Source organism: Chiloscyllium punctatum, chromosome 48 (genome assembly GCF_047496795.1).
Source record: "Chiloscyllium punctatum isolate Juve2018m chromosome 48, sChiPun1.3, whole genome shotgun sequence".
NCBI lineage: Eukaryota > Metazoa > Chordata > Chondrichthyes > Orectolobiformes > Hemiscylliidae > Chiloscyllium > Chiloscyllium punctatum.
Window position 1 is genome coordinate 17921671 of NC_092786.1, and position 19665 is coordinate 17941335.

The following is a 19665-nucleotide window of genomic DNA, read 5'->3' on the forward strand; positions in this document are numbered from 1 at the left end:
CCTTACCTGAGAAGGTTATACTGTACCTTGCATAGCTGCTTGGTAATAGCGGTCCACAATAACAGAGAATTCCAGGATATTGTCCAGTGATGATGAAGATCAGGTAATATACATAAAACCAAACATGGTATCTGATTCAGAGAGAATCTTTGAGCCCTTATTGGTCAAAATCGCTGTTTCTGAAGGTCCTGGGTTCCTGTGAAAGGTGATGGGATACAGATTGTTACCTCTGTCTTTCTCTGTCTCTCTAGATGTTGCCAGACCAGCTGAATGTTTCCAGCATTTTCCCTTTTTATTTTGCATTCCTAGCCTCTGGAGTATTTTCCTCCAGTATTGAGTCCCCGTATTCCATGCTCTAGAGAGGATAACTAACTGCCACAGGGGAGAGGAGGAAGTATAAATCCAAAAACACCAGAGTTAAACAAGCAAACATGCTGGATTATCTCAAGGTTCATGAATGTTACCATATTGGCAAGTGATGATTATCCCTTAGACTCCAAGCCAGGGACTTGGGGTGACCGTGATGCTCTGAGAAGTCACCATCATGACCTAAGAATTAGGAGTAAGACCAGACCATCACATTTTTCTGGAGAGTAGTTTTACATAGAGAGTAGTTTGTATGTGGAATGAACTTCCAGAGGGAGTTGTGGATGCAGATGCAGTTACAACATTTAAAAGACATTTGGAATAAGTACATGAATAAGAAAGGTTTGGAGGGATGTGGGCCAAGTGCAAGCAGGTGGGAGTAGTTTAGTTTAGGATTATGTTCAATGTGGACTAACTGGACTGAAGGGTGTATGACTCTATGACTGATCTCTACTGTCCTCTCTACCCCTATATCATCTGACTCCTTTGTCAGTCAGAAATCTAACTCAGCTTTAAAAATATTCAAGGACCAGTGCTTTGTAGGGAAAACAATTCCACAGTCTAATGACCCCCAGACAGAAAACACACATTCTCATCTCCTTCTTAACTGGGAAACTAATCCAGTTGACATCACTTACTTGAGGAACCACTGTAACAGTAATTCTGGGACTACTGTCATTGCCCTGTGATAACGACAACCAACTTCCTTTATGGCACTTCAGAATGTAGCCACTGAAAAGCTTCCCCACTAACCCATGTTATTCTCCTGTTTTTACAGGGTTACTTGACACCCTTTAATGCTCAGGCCTGATTGGTCCTTTGTCAGGGCTCTCTGGCTCCATTGCCACCTATTTGCTCACTCCTTCACCACCTCACTACTCCAACCCCCATTCCACCTGCGAATCCCTGTCATCCAGATAAATACCAGTGTCTTAGAAACATCAGTTCTGAAAAAGGATTATTGAACTCAAAACTTTAAACTTGTTTCTCTCGCCACAGATGCTCCAGACCTGCTGAGTTTCTCCAGCACTTTCTGTTTTTATTTTGGAATTCCAGCATTCGCAATTTTTTGTTTTGTTTTATTTAGTATTTCTTTTTAAAATTTTCTTTTTGCCACATAGTTTTTTCTGTATATTTCAAATTTATAGCCTACTATCAACCTATGTTAGTTTTGAAGCATACATATGCATTTGTGTCTAAGAAAATGTTGAGGGTATCAGATACTTAGACAAACACTAGCAAACAACTATCATAGATCATTAAAAATAATCAGACTACATCACAGGATTAAAGAATGGGAGTAAATGACAAAAACACAAGACATATTGAAAGAGTACTTGCATAAAACTTGCACATAAAACATGATCATGTTTGCTACATTTTCTTACTTCTTTTCAAAATAATTCATGAGATGAAAACAGCTATTTGTTTTGTGTGCAGTAGTATCCACAAGGTAGGTAGAAGGCACATAGAAAGCTGTTTTACTTTCAAACATTTAATTCAAATGGAAGGAGATTCCAAATCATATTGATAGTGTTTACATTTACCATTGTTCATTGGCTTTAGCGAATCTGAAAACATATCAATCTTGCAAATTATCTGTGAGATTTTGAGAAGGTTTGTAGCTCAAATTGAGGTTCTGAATGCAGGTTGCTCGCTAAGCTGGAAGGTTCATTTTCAGACATTTCGTCACCATACTAGGTAATATCTTCAGTGAGTCTCCAGATGAAGCACTGGTGGTATAGCCTGCTTTCTATTTATGTGCTTGGCTTTCTTTGGGTGAACCCAAGGAAATAGAAAGCGGGCTACACTACCAGTCCTTCATCCGGAGACTCACTGAAGATGTTACTTAGTAAGGTAACGAAACATCTGAAAAAGACCTTCCCGCTCAATGGGTTACTCTGTGTCCAGTACCTGTGAGATACTAAGGTAGAGATATTCCTTCCTGTTTTGGCAGATACATTAACCAGTCTCTGGTAAAATAATGCAGGAAGGAATTTCATTTGAGGCCATGGAGATCTTTACTTCTAGTATCTCACTGCATGATTTCCAAGACTATTATTTGTAAACATAATTGTGGATTAACTAAAGCTCTTTAAAAGTGGAAAAGGCAAAGACTTGGTGCTGATGCCTCTATGATTTATTAAATTGCCATATCATAGTTTACAAGTTAATAGTGCAGAGTGAACAGAAGTTCTGTGAATTTCCTTTTTAATTGAAGAAAGCTTGCAGAAGTCTAGTGAGGCTTTTAAACCACTGCAAATGAACATATTCTGCTTTCCATGTATGTCAAAGCTGTCATGTGGTAATGCCGACTATGCATTTCCTGTCAACATTTTCCGTTATAAATTCTTATGTCCTTATTTGTAATGGAAGTGCCTATGTAAACGTGTCACGCGATAATTACATTCCCCCTTCCACACTAACGAAGGCATGGTGGGGGTGGGGGTGAAGAGTATAATTACAAGATGTAGAGATGCAAATTACATTACAAACAAGAGAATATGAATTTACAATTGATCTATAAAATGTTGTGTGTTATAAATAGAATTAAGTTGAGCTTGCAAACGCAGCCAATAACCAATGTTTTCTAAACCTACTTTATTTGAAGGCTACGTGTGATCTTAATTCCCCTGTGCAACACCAGAAGAGATTGACTGGTATATTTCTTGAAGATATCTAGAGAGGCAGTCGAAAGAAAAATCTTTGGGGGAGTCTTCCAATTGTGAGAAAAAAAAACTGCAGAATGATACAGAATTTCCTTGCAAAGAAATTTCCCCAACACTAGAAAGAATAATAATGAAATTTTTATTGTCTCTAGCTATTTCTCTTGCTCGATCTCTCTCCCCCACTTAGATACAGAATTACCTCACAAAGGAATTCCATTATTCTCTCGAGAATAGTGGTAGTTTTTTTATATATTTTATCTCTCAGTCTCTCTCTCTCTCTCTCTTCCACTCACTGATACAGCATTTCCTCACAAAAATGCTCCTGAATGCTCCAGAGAATGTGACTGACTATTTTTTATTGTCTGTCTATCTCTGATCCAGAATTTTCTCATGGGAAAATCCTTTATGTATAGATCCTGGTTATAGCATTTTTAAAGTTGTTCCTCTTGGTTTTTTTTGATCTAGTTCTTTGACTGTGTTCCTTTTTTCCTGTCTTTCTCACTCGCTAACTCAGTCCCTCTCACTCTGAATGCCTTTGTCTCTTATTCTCTCTCTGCCTTAGTTTCTGTCTCTCCTGTTCTGTGTATGTCTTTCTCTCTTTGTCTCTTAATCTCTCTTTGTCACAGTCTCTTTCTTTCTATCTCAATTTATGTGTGTCTTTGTTTCTGACTTTCTCACCTCTCTGTTTTCCTGTCTGTCTTTCTGTCCCAGGCTCTCCCCCACTTTAAGTTTCTCTCTTACCTCTGTTTCTTTATCAATCTATCCTTCCTTTTGCCACAGTAACACTGGCTCTCTCTTGCTGTCTGTCTCTCCTTATCTTTCAGTCTCTCCTGCTCTCACTGTTTCAGTCTTTCCCTTTCTCTCAGTCTCTCCCTTCACCACTTCCCCCAACCCCCTTCTTCTCTCTCCCTCCCTCTCTCACTCACACACACAGTCTTGTTTTCTCTGTATCTCCCATTCTCTGTCTCTATAAATTGTGTGTGACACTTCAATGTCATCTAGAGTATTGAAACAGAGATCTTACAAATGGCAGCAAGGTAAATAGAACAATGTGAACATGACTGAGAGCAGACCGGGCTTGAATCAGGACTTTGTCTGGATCTGAGGGTCATGGCCGTCAGTTGGACTTGTGTTTTAAAGAGAAGGTATGTTTTGCAATGTAGGGTTACAGAAATATAAGCAACGTGAAGACAATTTACTCAAATACCGAAAACACGGACAAGTAAAATAGAGTAACCAAAATCCTGATAGATGGGGAAAAAGTCAGTGTAGTTTAAAAGAAAATAGGGAGAGAATCAGAACGAACAGTTCAAGGTCAGTGCGAACAGTTGGTAGTTAGAGAACTGAAATAAATTCTATCAATTTGGAAGATAAACAAAAGTTAAGCTCGCAGCATTAGGAAAGAAAAAAACAAAGGCCATGAAGAAAGTTTCAGCAGAAAAGAAACCATATTTATCTTGAAAGTTCACCCCTCAGACAAATCTAAGGATCTTAACTGCATGAGTCAACAGATGCAGATACAAGGGCAATCCTAGGGGCATCTCAGAGCTTTTAGACAACAGTTAATATCATAATGATTTACATTAAGTTCATTGTTTCATTACAACGTGTCAAGCAATGAGATTGTAAAGTATATATGAGCATAACTGTAGACAAAGCTTTTACTATCTTGTAACAATATAACATATGGTCTGTGCCAGAATTATTTAATTTTTAAATATGAAATATGGAAACAGATAAATATTTATTACAATGTGTCAATTTGTAATTTGAGTTCATTTGTACAATTTCAACAGGCAAAAATAGGAGTGATCAAAATTGCCAATTGCACTAAATGTGGACACCTTCCAATGTTATTTAGAATCAAACAAATCACATGATTTGAGTTTTGATCGAAGTATCAGTTTTTTGCACAAATTGCACTATAAGTAAATGTCATATATGTCATTGAATGGATTTCCTCACATTTTATTGAATCCACCTACTTGTTTTTTTTCTGATTAATTTAAATAGTGAACGCTGGAAATATTCTAAAGCATCTTCCAAAGAAGAGCTATATCAGACTTGAAAATGTTAACTCTGTTTTCCTCGAAACAGAATAATGCCGGACCTGCTGAGTTTCTCCAGCACTTTCTGTTTATATTTCTCACTATCCAGACCCCTCGAGATTTTGAGCACCCCATGTCAGATTCCCAATCAGTATTAGTGATAATTTTGTCAAGGGGGCATTGTGGCCTTTTCATTGGTGACCGTAAAATGTAGGAACAGAAGTGGGCCACTCAGCCCATTGAGTTTGCTGCACCATTCAATTAGATCATGGCTAATCTGATTTTCAATTCTGCCTTAACTTGTTAGTTCTCTTAGTGATTTTTAAAAAAATCTATCTCAGCCTTGAACATAATTAATGACACAAAAGTCCTCTGCGGTAAATAATTCAACAGTTTCACAAACCTGTGACAGAAGAAATTCCCCCCCAATCTCTGTCATGACCATCATCTGATTCTGAGATCACCTCTGAGTCTCTCCCACAAGAGGAAACAACCCTCGCAGCACATGCTGTGGTGTGTGATTCTCCACATGAAGTGTACCTTGAGAGGTTTGTGCACGATTCCAGCCCCCCTCCCCTCCCCTCCTCCCTGGTTGTGCTGGGCGCTGATGCACTGAGCTGTCACTGGGGAGCTGTCAGTGAGCACACACCAGGAGCCGCAGTCACACTCTCCCGCGCAACCCAACCTGACTGCAGCCTCCAAAAACCCCCGCCCCCTGCTGGGGCGGCCTGGCCCGTTGATTGGCTGGTGACGTCAGCGCGCCGGGCGCGAGGGCGGGTCGGCGCCGCGACGATTGGTCGACAGCGCTGTCGATTGGGGGAAGGGGAGGCGGGGTCTGACTGACAGGTTCGGTTGAGAGTGCGAACGGCTTTGAGTTGACGGCGGCGGTGACGGTGACGGGCCTGAGGCACCGACACAGACCGGGACGACGGGAGTTGGGAGGGCCGCTCCTCCCGCTATGCCGGCCGCGCCTCAGGGGAAGGTGCCGGTGGCCTCCGCGGCGCAAACCTCCTCGGTTTGTCCGTGAGGCCGGGCGGGAGCTGAGCTGTCGTTCACCCCCAACCCCCCCCCCCCCCCCCCCCAGGGGGCGGTGAGGAGGAGGGCGGCGGCGGTGGTAGAGTAGGAGGGGGGGGAGCCCGCGGGGCCTCCCGGGGGAGGGCAAAGGGAAGGCGGGGGCTATTTACATGGGCTGCCGGCTGCTGAGGTGAATCAGTCCCGGGGGGGGGGGGGGAAACAGACCCCATCGTTAACCCCCCCCCCCCCAGGAAGAAGGGTCCTCCCTCAGTCGGTGTCTTCACCCTCTCCCCCTCCCCCGGCAATCTCCCTGTCTCCTTCCGGCAGACGGTGTGGATCCTCCTTCACTCGGCTTCATAATTCAAGGCCAAGAGGACGGGGGTGTTTCCTGCGGCTGTGTTGACCAGGTCAGTGTGTGCCCTGTCTCCCCCCCATCTCCCTCTCCCTCTCTCTCTCTCTCTGTGTATCAGGCCTGGGAACTGCTTTAACTTAGGGGCAGTGTCTCTCTCTTTTCTCTCTCTCTCTCTCTCTCTGTTTCACTCCTCCTCGACATGTCTCATTCTTTCACTTCCACATTCCCTCCTGCCAGAGTCTGAATAAATGGCGTCTCCAAGTGAAAGAGGGGGAATGAAAAGAAAATCACCATCTCTACTTCACTGCAGAGGAGTGTGGGAGAAGAGAGAAGAAACCAACTTTTTGCAAGCGCTATAATAGCTAAAATGTACCATTATTAAGTGATTTTTAAAAATTGAGATGTTTTGTCTCTTCATGAAGATGTTTGCATTTTTTTTAAATTGTCACCATTAGTTTCTCTTTGTTAGGCTCAGATTGTGATGTGCTGTTACTCTTGAATCAGCCTTAAAAATGTTTTCATTTTCATTTCTGGCAGTTTTTTTTTATCTTCTACGTCTCTCTCTCTCCTCTTTCTTTTGTGCTCACTGTCTGCAAGCTGTCTGCCCTCTCTTTTCAAAGCTTCTCCTCTTTCATTCACCCCTGTTCTGTAGTTCTTTCTCTTTTGTTCCTATTCTGCTCTTTCCCTCTCTCTATTCAGGCTTTCCTTTTTATTTTCCTGAATAACATTGAGAATTTTTGGGATGGGGGGAGGGCTTGTGCTTAAATTGCTGCGGAAACTCCAGAAAAAGCTTTCCTGCATTCATTTAAAGCAGATGGGGTCCAGACGAGAGAGAGATTGTCAATTATTTGCATGTATATTGGCTGTAATTTGAATGTTTAAAGTATGTTACCTGTTGACAAAGATAATTTTTGTCTCAATTTAATAACTATCAAAATTTAGTTGTAATACATAGCCAAAAATCTTGTCCCTGGTTGTCTAGCCACAGATGTCACTTGTTCTTGCGACTGAAGCAAGGAACTAAGACAAAACGCAAATGCATGGATATTTGTTGGGATGACAAGCACCCTGTTATTTGAATTGAGGTTCTTTTATTTAAATAAAGGAAGCCTTGCAACTTTACGCAGCTGGAAGTTTTCAAATAACTGAAACCAGTAAAATTGGATTAATTTGTTGGAATTTTGAATTTAGAAAGTGTATAAGAAATCATTCTATTTTGCATACTAACTCATTTATAATATTATGCACCTTAAAATTTACTGTAAATGTTAGGTAAATATTCATTTTTGCATCAAAGTCTAATGCAACACTGCCTTTTTTAATATTGGCATGTCCATTATACTGAAATTTCACCTGGATTATTAGTGAAACTTGCAAATATATTCAGAAGTCTTAGAGTTGGGATTCACCTCAGATAAAAGCTGAGAACATGATGGTGAGAAGGGTGTCAAGACACATGCATAGCAACTCATGACTAGAGAAAACTAATTTGAGAAACTGATCCATCAAATGACTTCACTAAAGTAAGTTGGAGATACAACCTTCAACAGACATGTATGACATTCTAGATGAATTCACAGGCTTATAATTACATTAGATGTAAACTTCAGGTGTTTAAAAGATAAATAGCAGTCATTTGGGCTGTTAGTACTTTGAATTCAAAATTATCATTGTTTCAAATTCCTTGATGACCTTTCTTCTTCCTCTCTTGCAGTCCTTTTTTTTTGACAGACCTCCAAGATCTTTGCATTGCCCAAGTTTAATCTTTTGAGAGTTGAGGACTGCTGAAGTCTCAGTGCAGAATGTTTTTTTTAATCCTTTTTCTGCCCCTTCAGTGCTTGTTGAAATTTGATTCTTTGACCAATGTTTTGGTCACCTTTGCTTGCATCTCCTTTTGTGCCTCAGTGTTAAATTTTGTTTGATAATGCTCTTGTGAATTGCCTTGGGACGTGTACATTAATAGTGCTATGTATGTGCAAGTCAGTGATGGTATTGGCTTTATATACACTGATAACTATATCAAGCAATAACATAAGGTCCATATACTATTCCAAGGGAAGTATATTGAACTAAGATATGTAAGTGAGTTAAAGGTTGAAATTAACTGATTTGAATTGAACCTTTTATTCTTGATTTATGACGATACATTTTTCTAATGATCAGAGTTTTCAAATTTCAGTAGCAAACCAGTCTTCACCTGTAATTAAGAATAGTGCACTGTGAACCATTGCCTGTCAGAGGCAATATAATGGTGTCCTCAATCAAGTGACTCCAGACTATCTTTGTAATCAGAATGCAACATTGTCCACAGTATGAGCAAGCAAATAATGCATAATTACCTGTATGCGGCAGACACTTCAAGAATGGTGATTTCAGCCAAAGGTAGAGATTGCAGATTCATTCATCAACAATTCACTCCGTACTTAATAACTTGATAGCCTGGATGGAAAATTGCTCTTCTGTCAGTTGGTCCCATTCCGTAAAGCACTTTTTTTTTCTGTTTTGTTTTTATTGCGAGCATTTGAACAGCAGTAGTTACCTGTTTTGCTATTGCTTGTTGTTCTTGTATTCAAATATACAAACTATATTTTAATTAAATTCCCTCTCTCTTGTTCTTTAAAGGTACTTTTATATTTTATCTTAACTCAGCTGGAGTTAGGAATCCTCATGCACACTGGATAATGTTTTCCTTTTGGAAATCGCCTGTGGATTATCACTGTAGATGCACATCACTTACAATGTAGTCTTAATCCATTCATTGAGAACATTGGTAATAGTGCTTACCCTCAAAATTTTGGTGTTTTTAATCGACCTTTTCAGAGATGTTACGACACATGGCTGGAGCAAGTGGGTCTTCAACACTGGCTTCCTAGCTCAGAGGTAGGGACACTACCCTGCACCACAAAAATCATTCTATGATATTTATTCTCAGGATGCATATGAGTGACAAGGCCATTTTAATTTCTGTTCCATTTGGCTTGAGAAGGTGGTGATTAATGGACTGTGCTACTGAATCAGTTCTTGAGATTCTCTCGTAATAGATTTTTCACCCATTAGTGGAGAATGAATGGAAATGCATGGTCAAGACAGGGCGATCTTCGATTCAGAGGATGTTGTTTCCCATTGCCTTTCATTTTTGACTTTGATGATTGGGGTTGCAGTATTACTAAACTCTTATGTGTAGGAGAAGATTATAAAGGAGCAATCTTATCTTTATGATTGTGATGACCATCATTCTTTTTAGATTTTGTTTGTGCTCTGCTCCATAAACAAAAATGAAATTTCCTGTTTGATACATTTCTTCTTTTACACAACAGTTGGATGATCGTAGGTTCTTTCTGTTATGGCTGTTTGAGTCAAACAGGAATAAGCAAAGCTTTTTGTTTACATTTGTGAAGTAAATGTTGAAACAAACTTCCCTGATTAAGTTGGCTCATATCTGTAGATCCAAATGAGTGGGAATAATAGTTTTGATAGTGAAGTTAACTGTGTTCACAACCAGAACGATTTATGTGGACTGCTCTCTTGCACTGTTGCTAAATGTAGTAAACTAGGATGCAGTTGTATTTTGAAATTCATTTTGGTTGGCTTAAGCATTATTTTGAATTAATCCACATTGCTTGTTTCTTTTTGCTCTCTATTATTACTGGAATGGCCTTACTCCAATGATAGAATTCTAGGGGTATCTTCCTAAACATACTAAAAGACTTGTTTACCATTTAATGCTTTCAGATTCAGATTTTTTTGGCGTAAACACAACCAAGATAACAAACTTATTTTAACCTTTTTAAAATGGCAATCTCTCCTCTTCCAATTGAGTTGTATTAAAACAACTGCGGATGCTGGAGATCTGAAACAAAAACAGAAATTGCTGGTGAAACACTCTAGGTCTACCAGCATCTGTGGGAAGAAAGCAGAGTTAACGTTTTTGAATCCTGTGACTATTCATTTGAACTGTTCTGTTTCGAGGTTGATCTGAGAATGAACTAAAGTTAGCATTGTGAAAATCCATCTCTTGGTAGTCTGGTTCTATAACTATGGTGGAAAAAATCCTTTAGTGAGCAGAATTTTATAACTAATGGGTGCTTTTTGTAAATTGAGTAAACTACTTTTAAAAGAAAGCAGTGTGCTATCAAGTAGCAACTATTTTATTCTGTACGGGTGAGTTTAGGAAGATGTGGATAATATAGATTATGTTTCAAATCACCTTTTTTTTTAAAAGAAAAAAACAATAGTATCAATGGGAATCAAATTGGATTGGCAATTGCCAAGAATTCCACTCAGTTTTGATAACTGTCCTCTGCCCTGATGCATACATACTTTAGTATTTGGCATGTGGGGTGGGATAATTGACCATTACGATTGTGATACTTCGATCAAAGCAGTATAGAAGTGGAAATTGAGGAGGATAATGGAAAAGTTTGTCAAATTCTTCCTATTTTAAAATAGGTAAGTTTTAAGGCAACCCCATTTCCAGTTGAATGCTGTTTATAATACATCAAAAAGGAATTGCATTTGAAATTTTATTTTTAATTCTTTGTTCAAAATATGTGGACTTCTGGTTCATGAAATCTGCACCTTTTTATAAGGGCAATCAGATATTGATGAACGTTGGTTTTTTTTTCATGAATTAGCCGTGCAGCACTTGGGAGCAGGAGTAGGCCATTTGGTTCCCTCAAATATATTTCACCTCCTTTTCCGTAAGATAGTGACCAATCTCCAAGTCAACTTCATAGACATCTTAATGCTATACTTCGAAGTTGTAGACTTACTAGCTTTGGTTAACAATCTGTCATTGATCAAACAACAATTCCCATTTATGGAAGTTCCAAGCCTCTACTTTTTGCATGTAGAAGTGTTTTCCAGTTTCACTTCTGAAAGTCTGAATAAGAGCCAAATCTATGTTCCCTATCCTCGATTCCTACACAGAATCTGTTACACGGATGTAGGTTTGCTCGCTGAGCTGGAAGGTTTGTTTTCAGATGTTCCATCGCCATACTAGGTAACATCGTCAGTGAGCCTCCGGTTACATATTGTTCTGTTACATATTTTAAAAACTTTGACTATGTGACCCATCAATCTTCTAAATTCCAGAGAATACAGCCCCAGTTAGTGTGATCTCTCCTCAACAAACCCATTGGAGTCTAGATATCATTCTGATAAATCTGTCTGCACTGAATCATCATATCTTGTTTTATTTTCTCTTCTGTCAATTTCACAGCTTGACCATAGTCATAGCAATATCTCTGTACAACCTGTTAGGTTTTGAAAAGCAAAATACTGCAGATGTTTCAAATCTTGGGGGGGGAAAAGAAAAATGTTCGCTGGTAAAGGGATGGCTGTAAAATGGGAAGCCTTCACAAATGAGGTAACAAGAGTCCAGAGACACTATATTCTCCTGTTAGGGTGAAAGGAAAGGCTGGTAGGTGTGGGGAATGCTGGATGACTAAAGAAATTGGGGTTTTGGTTAAGAAAAGGAAGCAAATGTTGGATATAGACAGAAGAGTATAAAGGCAGTAGGAGTATACTTAAGAGGGAAATCAGGAGGGCAAAAAAGGGACATGAGATAGCTTTGGCAAATAGGGTTAAGGAAAATCCAAAAAGTTTTTACAAATACATTAAGGTCAAAAGAGTAACTAGGGATAGAATAGGGCCCCTCAAAGATCAGCAAGACAGCCTATGTGTGGAGCCGCAGGAAATGGGGGAGATACTAAATGAATATTTTACATAAATGTTTGCTGTGGAGAAGGACAAGGAAGATATAGAGTGTGGGGAAATAGATGGTGACATCTTGGAAAATGTCTGTAATCACAGAGGAAGATGTGCTGGATGTCTTCAAATGGTTAAAAGTGGATAAATCCCCAGGACCTCATCAGGTGTAGCAGCGAACTCTGTAGGAAGCTAGGGAAGTGATTGCTGGATCCCTTGCTGAGAAATTTGTATCATCAATAATCACAGGAGGGTTGCCAGAAGACTGGAGTTTGACTAAGGTGGTGCCACTATTTAAGAAAGGTGGTAAGGACAAGCCAGGGAACTATAGACTGGTGAGCAGGTTGTTGGAAGGAATCATGAGGGATAGGATTTACATGTATTTGGAAAGGCAAGGACTGATTAGGGAAATCATGTCTCTCAAACTTCATTTGAGTTTTTTTTTGAAGTAACAAAGAGGAATGAAAAGGGCAGAGCGGTAGATGTGATCTATATGGACTTCAGTAAGATGTTCAACAAGGTTCCCCATGGGGCATCAGTTAGCAAGGTTAGAGCTCATGGAATACAGGAAGAACTAGCCATTTGGAGACAGAACTGGCTCGAAGGCAGAAGACGTGGTGGTGGTGGAGGGTTGCTTGTCAGACTGGAAGCCTGTGCCACAAGGATCGATGCTGAGTCCACTACTTTTTGTTATTTATATAAATGATTTGGATGTGAACATAGGAAGAATAGTTAGTAAATTTTGCAAGTGACACCAAAATTAGAGGTGTAGTGGACAGTGAAGAAGGATACCTGAGTACAACAGAATCTTGATCAAATGGGCCAGTGGGCTGAGGAGTAGCAGATGAAGTTTAATTTAGAAAAATGCAAGGTGCTGCATTTTTGGAAAAGCAAGTCAGAGCAGGACTTGTACTCTTAATGGTAAGGTCCAAGGGTGTGTTGCTGAATAAGGAGATGTTGGAATGCAGGTTCATTGACAGTGGATAGGATAGTGAAGGAGGTGTTTAGTATCCATTATCAGTCAGAGCATTGAGCATACAAGTTGGGAGGCCATGTTGCAGCTATACAGGATGGTAGGCCAGTTTTGGAATATTGTGCGTGTTCTGGTCTCTTTTCTAGCAGAGGGATATTGTGAAACTTGAAACTGTTCAGAAAAGATTTACAAAGCCTTATCCAGGATTGGAGAATTTGAGCTGCAGGGAGAGGCTGAATAGGCTGTTCTCCCTGGAGCATTGGAGGCTGAGGATGACCTTTTATAGAAGTTTATAAAATGTTTTTTAGGAAGCATCAGCTTTTGGAGTGCTGTTCCTTCAGGTGATTCTGAAAGCTACAGCTTTCAAATAAACCTGTTGGACTATAGCCTGATGTTGTGATTTTTAACTTTGCACATCCCAGTCCAATACCAGCACCTCAAAATTATAAAGTCATGAGGGGCATGGATAGGGTAAATAGACAAGGTCTTTTCCGGGGTGGGGGAATCTAAATCTAGAAGCATAGATTTTGGGTGAGAGGGGAAAGATTAAAAAGTGACCTAAGGGGCAATGTTTTCACACAGAGGGTAGTGCACGTATGGAATGAGCTGCCAGAGGAAGTGGTGGAGGCTGGTACAATTACAACACTTCAAAGGCATCTGGATAGGTACGTGAATACGGAGGGTTTAGAAGGATATGGGCCAACTGGGAGTAGATTGGATTAGGATATCTGCTCTGCATGGACGAGTTGAACCGAAGGGTCTGTTTCCATGCTGTACATCTCTGACTTTGTACTGCCAGACCTCCTGAGCTTTGACAGAAATTTCACTTTGAAAGACCTGACCATATCATCACCCCTTTACAGATGCTGCCTGATCTTTTGAGAGCTTGTGTTAAGGCTGTGAGAAATGTCATGAGGTTTTCAATACTATGAGCACTGATTTTTGTTCATATGCAACAAGCTCTCGATGTACAATATCACAACATCACATGCTGTGATTTCAAGGGCATGCTTCCTGTTTAAAATAAAGTTGCATGAAATTCCTCCTTTCATTTCAAGGTGCACTACCTATTTGAAGTAAACCGGTTGCTTCTATTAATAACTTAGGCTTTGTAAGTTATTTTATCATGAAAGGTCCAAAGTTGTTTTACCATAGTATTATAAACAATTAACATTCTGAATGCACTAAAGGTTAACATTTGAAGAGCAAACACCTCTTGAGTGGTTGTCTGGCTTGGGGAGATCCTTTTTCTCAGGCCATTGTTGGTATTGAGGATAATTTGCTTCTTGGATTCTTTGTGTTCTGAAATTTTGATCATTCCAATCCACAGATTGCCATGCTTGAGAAACAAAATATATTTTAATAGTCAAATGTGAATCTATCAGTGGGAAAGAGAGAGGGAGGAACTTGATGAAATAACCTTCATCAGGGAAGTTGTGCTAAAGCAAATAGATGGAGCTGCAAGTTGACAAGTCCCTGGCTCCTGGTGAGCCTTCACTAGAGTCTTGAAAACAGCTGGCTAATTTACAGATTTATAAAATTCCTTTGATTTAGGAAAAATTCGATCAGCTTGGAAAAACCACATATTCAAGAAGAGAGAGAAGCAGAAAATAGGAAATGATAGGCTAGTTAACTTGATGTCTGTCATGAGGAAGTTGAGAATTGATCATTAAGGTTGCTTATAACTGGGCACTTAGAAAAGCTCAAGGTGATTGAAGAGTTGGTATATTTCTGTGAATGGGAAATCACAGTTAACTAATTTGGCATTCTTTTGAGTATTGCGTTGTGGATATAGAGCAGCCTCTATCTGTGCTGTGCTTAGATTTCCAGAAGGCATTTGACAAGGTGCCACATGAAAGGTTATTGTGCAAAGTAGGAGCACATGGTGTAAAGATAAAATCCCTTGACCTGATGGAATGCATCCTAGGAAGTAATGATAGACACATTGGTGTCTAGTAGTCAGAAAGGACTCTGAGGACAAGAAAGCTGTCATTATAACACCCTTATCCAAAAAAAAGGAGATACCAAATAAATAAGCTGGAACTGACAACCGGAAGCGGCAGATACAAATCACTATAAATGCCGGAGGAAACATCACAGAAGTGCTTCACAGGAGGCTCCCAAGCCCTGAGGATGTCACCGAGACAGGGGATGAAACGTCTGCAACACAAATTCCCAGCTCGGCGAACAGAACCACAACAACGAGCACCCAAGCTACAAATATTTGTTATGTTAATGATTTGAATGAGGTAAGTGAATGCATTACTGCCAAGTTTGTAGATGATTTAAAATGAAAGGCAAGTGGTGAATCTGTTACAAGAAATTTGCAGAGAGATTTAGACAGGTGAGTATAAAGTACAGAATATGATATGGAAAATTGAAGTTAAATTTATTCCTCTTATCTAAAGTGCATAAATTGAGAGACTGCAGAAAGTGACACCACATATGAGATTCCTCATCTATGGATCACAAAGCATTCAAGTTCAGTTGGTAATAAGGAAGGCATATGAACTCTGACCTTTATTCCAAAAAGCATGGAGTATGAAACTAGGAAAGTATTGATAGAGCAATAAAGGGCACTAATTAGATCATACCTGCAATGCTGAACAGCTTTGTCCCCTTTTTCTAAGGAAAGACATGGGCATTAGAGACAGTCCAATGGATACAGTAGTTTCAGTGAGGTGGGTGAAAATCTGGTAGATGAAATAAAACCGGGCAAACTAGCCATTTGGATACATAACTGGTATGAAGCTAGATTGTTGCTTTTCAGACTGGAGGCCTGTGACAAACAGTGTGCCATAAGTATCAGTGCTACATCCACTGCTTTTTGTCACTAATAAAAAAAAAAGTATGAATATAGAGGGTATGGTTAGTAAGTTTGCAGATGACATCAAAACTGTAGCTATAGTGGACAACCAAGAAGGTTACCTCCTGTGTACAACAGGACCTTGATCAGATGGTCCAATGGGCCGAGGAATGGCAGCTGGAATCTAATTTAGATAAATGTGAGGTGCTGCATTTTGGAAAGGCAAATCAGGGCAGGATGTATACACTTAATGGTAAGGTCCTGGGGAGTGTTGCTGAACAAAGACCTAGGAGTACAAATTCATAGTTCCTTGAAAGTGGAGTTCTAGGTAGAGAGGATAGTGAAGAAGGCATTTGGTATGCTTTTCTTTATTGGTCAGTGCATTGAGAATAGGAGTTGGGAGGTCATGTTGCATTTGTAAAGGATGTTGGTTGGGCCACTTTTGGAATATTGTGTGCAATTCTGGTCTCCTTCCTATCAGAAGGATGTTGTGAAACATTTACAAAGATGTTGCCAGGTTTGAAGGGAGAAGCTGAATAGGTGGGGGTTATTTTCCTTGAACTATTGGAAGTTGAGGGGTGAGCTTATACAGGTCTACAAAATCATGAGGGGTGTGGATAGGTTAAATAGACAAGGTACTTCTGGGGCGGGGGCAAAACTAGAGGGCATAGGTTTAAGTTATTGGGGAAAGATTTTAAGAGATCTAAGGGAATGTTTTCACGCAGAGTGGTGCATATGTGGAATGAGCTACCACAGGAAGTGGAGGAGACTGGTACAATTACAACATTCAAAAGGCACTTGGATGGGTATATGAATAGAAAGGGTTTAAAAGGATATGGGCCAAATGCTTGCAAGTGGGACAAGATTGATTTAGGATATTTGGTCAGTGTGGATGAGTTAGACCGAAGAGCATGGAAACAGATCCTATGTCTCTGACTCTGACTCTAAAATGTTTGAACATGTGAAGTACTCATTTTGGCAAAAAGTATTACATAAATGGAGAACTACAGAAATCCAAGTGCTAAATGTTCTGGTGCGTGAGTGACCACGAATTGATATGCAGGTCTGGCAAGTAATTAAGGCTAATGGGATGCTAACCTTTGAGAGGAACTAAACAGAAATGTACAAATATTATACTTCACTTATACAGGGCAATGGTGAGATTAAAGTGGTACACCAAATAGATCCTTTCAGGAAGAATTTTGAAGGTGGTTCAAAGAAGGCTTACTAGATGATGACTTGAATGAACAGGTGGTCTTGTGAGCAAACCTTGGATAAGCAAGACCAGTTTCCACTAGAATTTAGAGTGGGGTGACCTGTTTGAAGTGTATAAAATCCTGAACGCACTTGACCATGTAGATGTGCAAAAATGTTTCTTGTGGTAAGTCCAGAACTTGACGGTACTGCTCATAAACAAGAGGAGGCTTCCCTTTATAAGGTAAATATAAGAGCAGCTTCCCTCTGCGGATTATGAGACTGTGAAACTCCTTGTCTTAGGCAATGGAAAGTGGGATCATTGATCACTTCTAAGGTGGAGATTGATGGATTCTGATTAGATAATGGAATTAAAAGTTGTTGGGGTGGTAGATGAGAATGTAGAATTTGGAACACAACCAGGTCAGCCATAATCTTGAATGGCCGAACTGGCTAAGTGGGTAGAGTAGCTGAATGGCCTGCTTGTGTTTGATTTAGATGAGGTGCAGCAGATATCTTCATAAAATCATAGAATTCCTATGGTGTAGAAGCAGGCCACTTAGCCCAATAAGTCTGAACCGACCGTCTGAATATCCCACTCAGACCCATTCCCCTTCCCTATTACTCTACATTTTTCCCTGACTAATGCATCCCTGAAAACTATGGGCAATTTAGCATGGCCAGTTCACCTACCTTTCATGTGATTAAAGTGCTGTAGTTAACTTTGAGGGCATAATGAAGTCCAAGCCATTTTCTATTTGTGTGCAAAATAGCAAGTGCACGAAGGAAACCAGCAAATATTTGTTTGGTACAGGTGAGATGTATTGGAACTTGAAAGAATGCGGGGACAGTGAAAGCTGACCAACACTAGCTATTTGCAAACTAGCTGAAATTATGCCCTTGAATAGGAACTCCACTGTTAGGAATGCAGTGGAACACTGTTCCGCAATTCTAGAAGAAATTTTACTACCAGAGGTTGAGTGGTGGTTGAGACAATCTCTGATGTTTGAGAGAGTTTCAGTGCTGGATCTTCAAAATTGAATAAAGGGAAGAAACAATTTTAATGAGATTTGGTTATCCACAGTATCACTTATGTCTGGGGAGATAATGGGGGCAGCTGCTGCGAAATACCTGTGCTCTGCCTTGCTGCATCTGGTATTTTTTTGAGCTCTGAAATTTAAACCAGTTTGTCAATAATTTACCTTGTTAGTTCTGAAATATCAGTGTATAAGTTGTGTGTACCTACAGTAGATCAATTTGCTTTTTAAACTTTCTACAGTAAAGTTTATCTGCTCAAAACCAGAGAATCATGTGGCTTAATTTTCTTTTGGAAGCATCTGGGATCTGAGTGCCTGCAAAATTTATGTAGACAATCTGGATTGTGACAGATTTATTTAAATGATCCCTCTGGGAATAACAAAGCAAAGCATATTTTAGTTACATTGTAACATGCTTTTTTAGTGTTGGTTTCGACTGAGTCTGAATTTTCATTGTTTCAGTTTGTTGCGTCTGGTGATGTAGCAGTTACTGTCACCTACTTGTTTTGAAATTACATTGGTCTTTCAATTGCAGGGAGTAAAATCTGAACATTAGCTGATATGCAAGTGAATATTTGGCAACAATGAATCCTCCATTTTGAATGAATAATTTTCTTGGACAATATTAACACTATCAGCTGTCCTGTAAAAATAATTTGTAACACTTTCTCCTGCCATCTCCAGCAGCTTCCTTTGCGGTTTGAAACAATCTGGAATATAGGGGAGAGAGCAAGACAGTGAAATTTGTTGTGGATTGCTTCAGCAAAACACTGACACACAGAGTTAAATGGGCGCCTGTGTTATAAACTACCTATGGTTTTCTGTTTTTTTTCAATAGGGAAGATAACATCTTGAATTGAAGCACTTACCTCTTAATGGCCTCAGACATTCAACAGTATGCTGAAACCTTTACTTTAAATTTATTCTTTACAAGTTATTGGTAGTCATCATCATTGTGCTTTGGTCTGAAATTGCAGTGACTGTTGTAGCTGCTTCCTTTTTAATATATGCCCAGAAATCCACACTCGGACAGCATATCAATTGTCTTTACTTTTTTTTTGAACAGTTGTTCTTCTGTCAATTCCTCAGTTCCACTGTAGTCATAGTTTAGCTAGTTTAAATATTCTTATGTAACCTATTGTAAAGCTTAGAGACTTACTAAATTAGTATTTCTAAGTTGTGATCTATCTAAAGTACAAATGAATATACATACAGTAATATATTAAATCAAACCAGAATTTCAAGTGTTCTAATAAATCAAAGGTCCACTGAAGTATGAACTTTCTAGGGTTGTGCAAAGGAAGTGGAAGTTCACAAAGTCTTCCTGTTAGATCTTCATTTATGTCATTGCGGAGCTTTATTAAGCCATGCTGACGTGTATCTTTTTTGAAAGAGAACTTTTTAAATGCCTTTCTTGTTTCAGAAGAAATAAAGGTTTTTCAAAAAAGATGTGTAGTTAGAAATATTCAGATTTTTGTTAGTTACAATCAGTCTTTC

The 19665-nt window shown here is 39.5% G+C and overlaps 1 protein-coding gene across 5 annotated transcripts in view; it reads left to right on the forward strand.

The window, feature by feature from the left end:
* Positions 1–6319: 6319 nt before the first annotated feature.
* The window catches only part of znf710a (zinc finger protein 710a), a 37784-nt gene continuing 24438 nt past the window's right edge, over positions 6320–19665 (forward strand). Inside the window, exons 1-2 of one of the 5 annotated variants that reach the window (XM_072564773.1) lie at positions 6322–6504; positions 6687–6818. The gene's annotated coding sequence lies outside the window, so the exon portion shown is untranslated. Of the gene's footprint in view, positions 6505–6686; positions 6819–9309; positions 9330–19665 lie in introns of those variants that run through there. The other 4 variants (XM_072564776.1, XM_072564775.1, XM_072564772.1 and 1 more) reach the window with 4 other exon arrangements.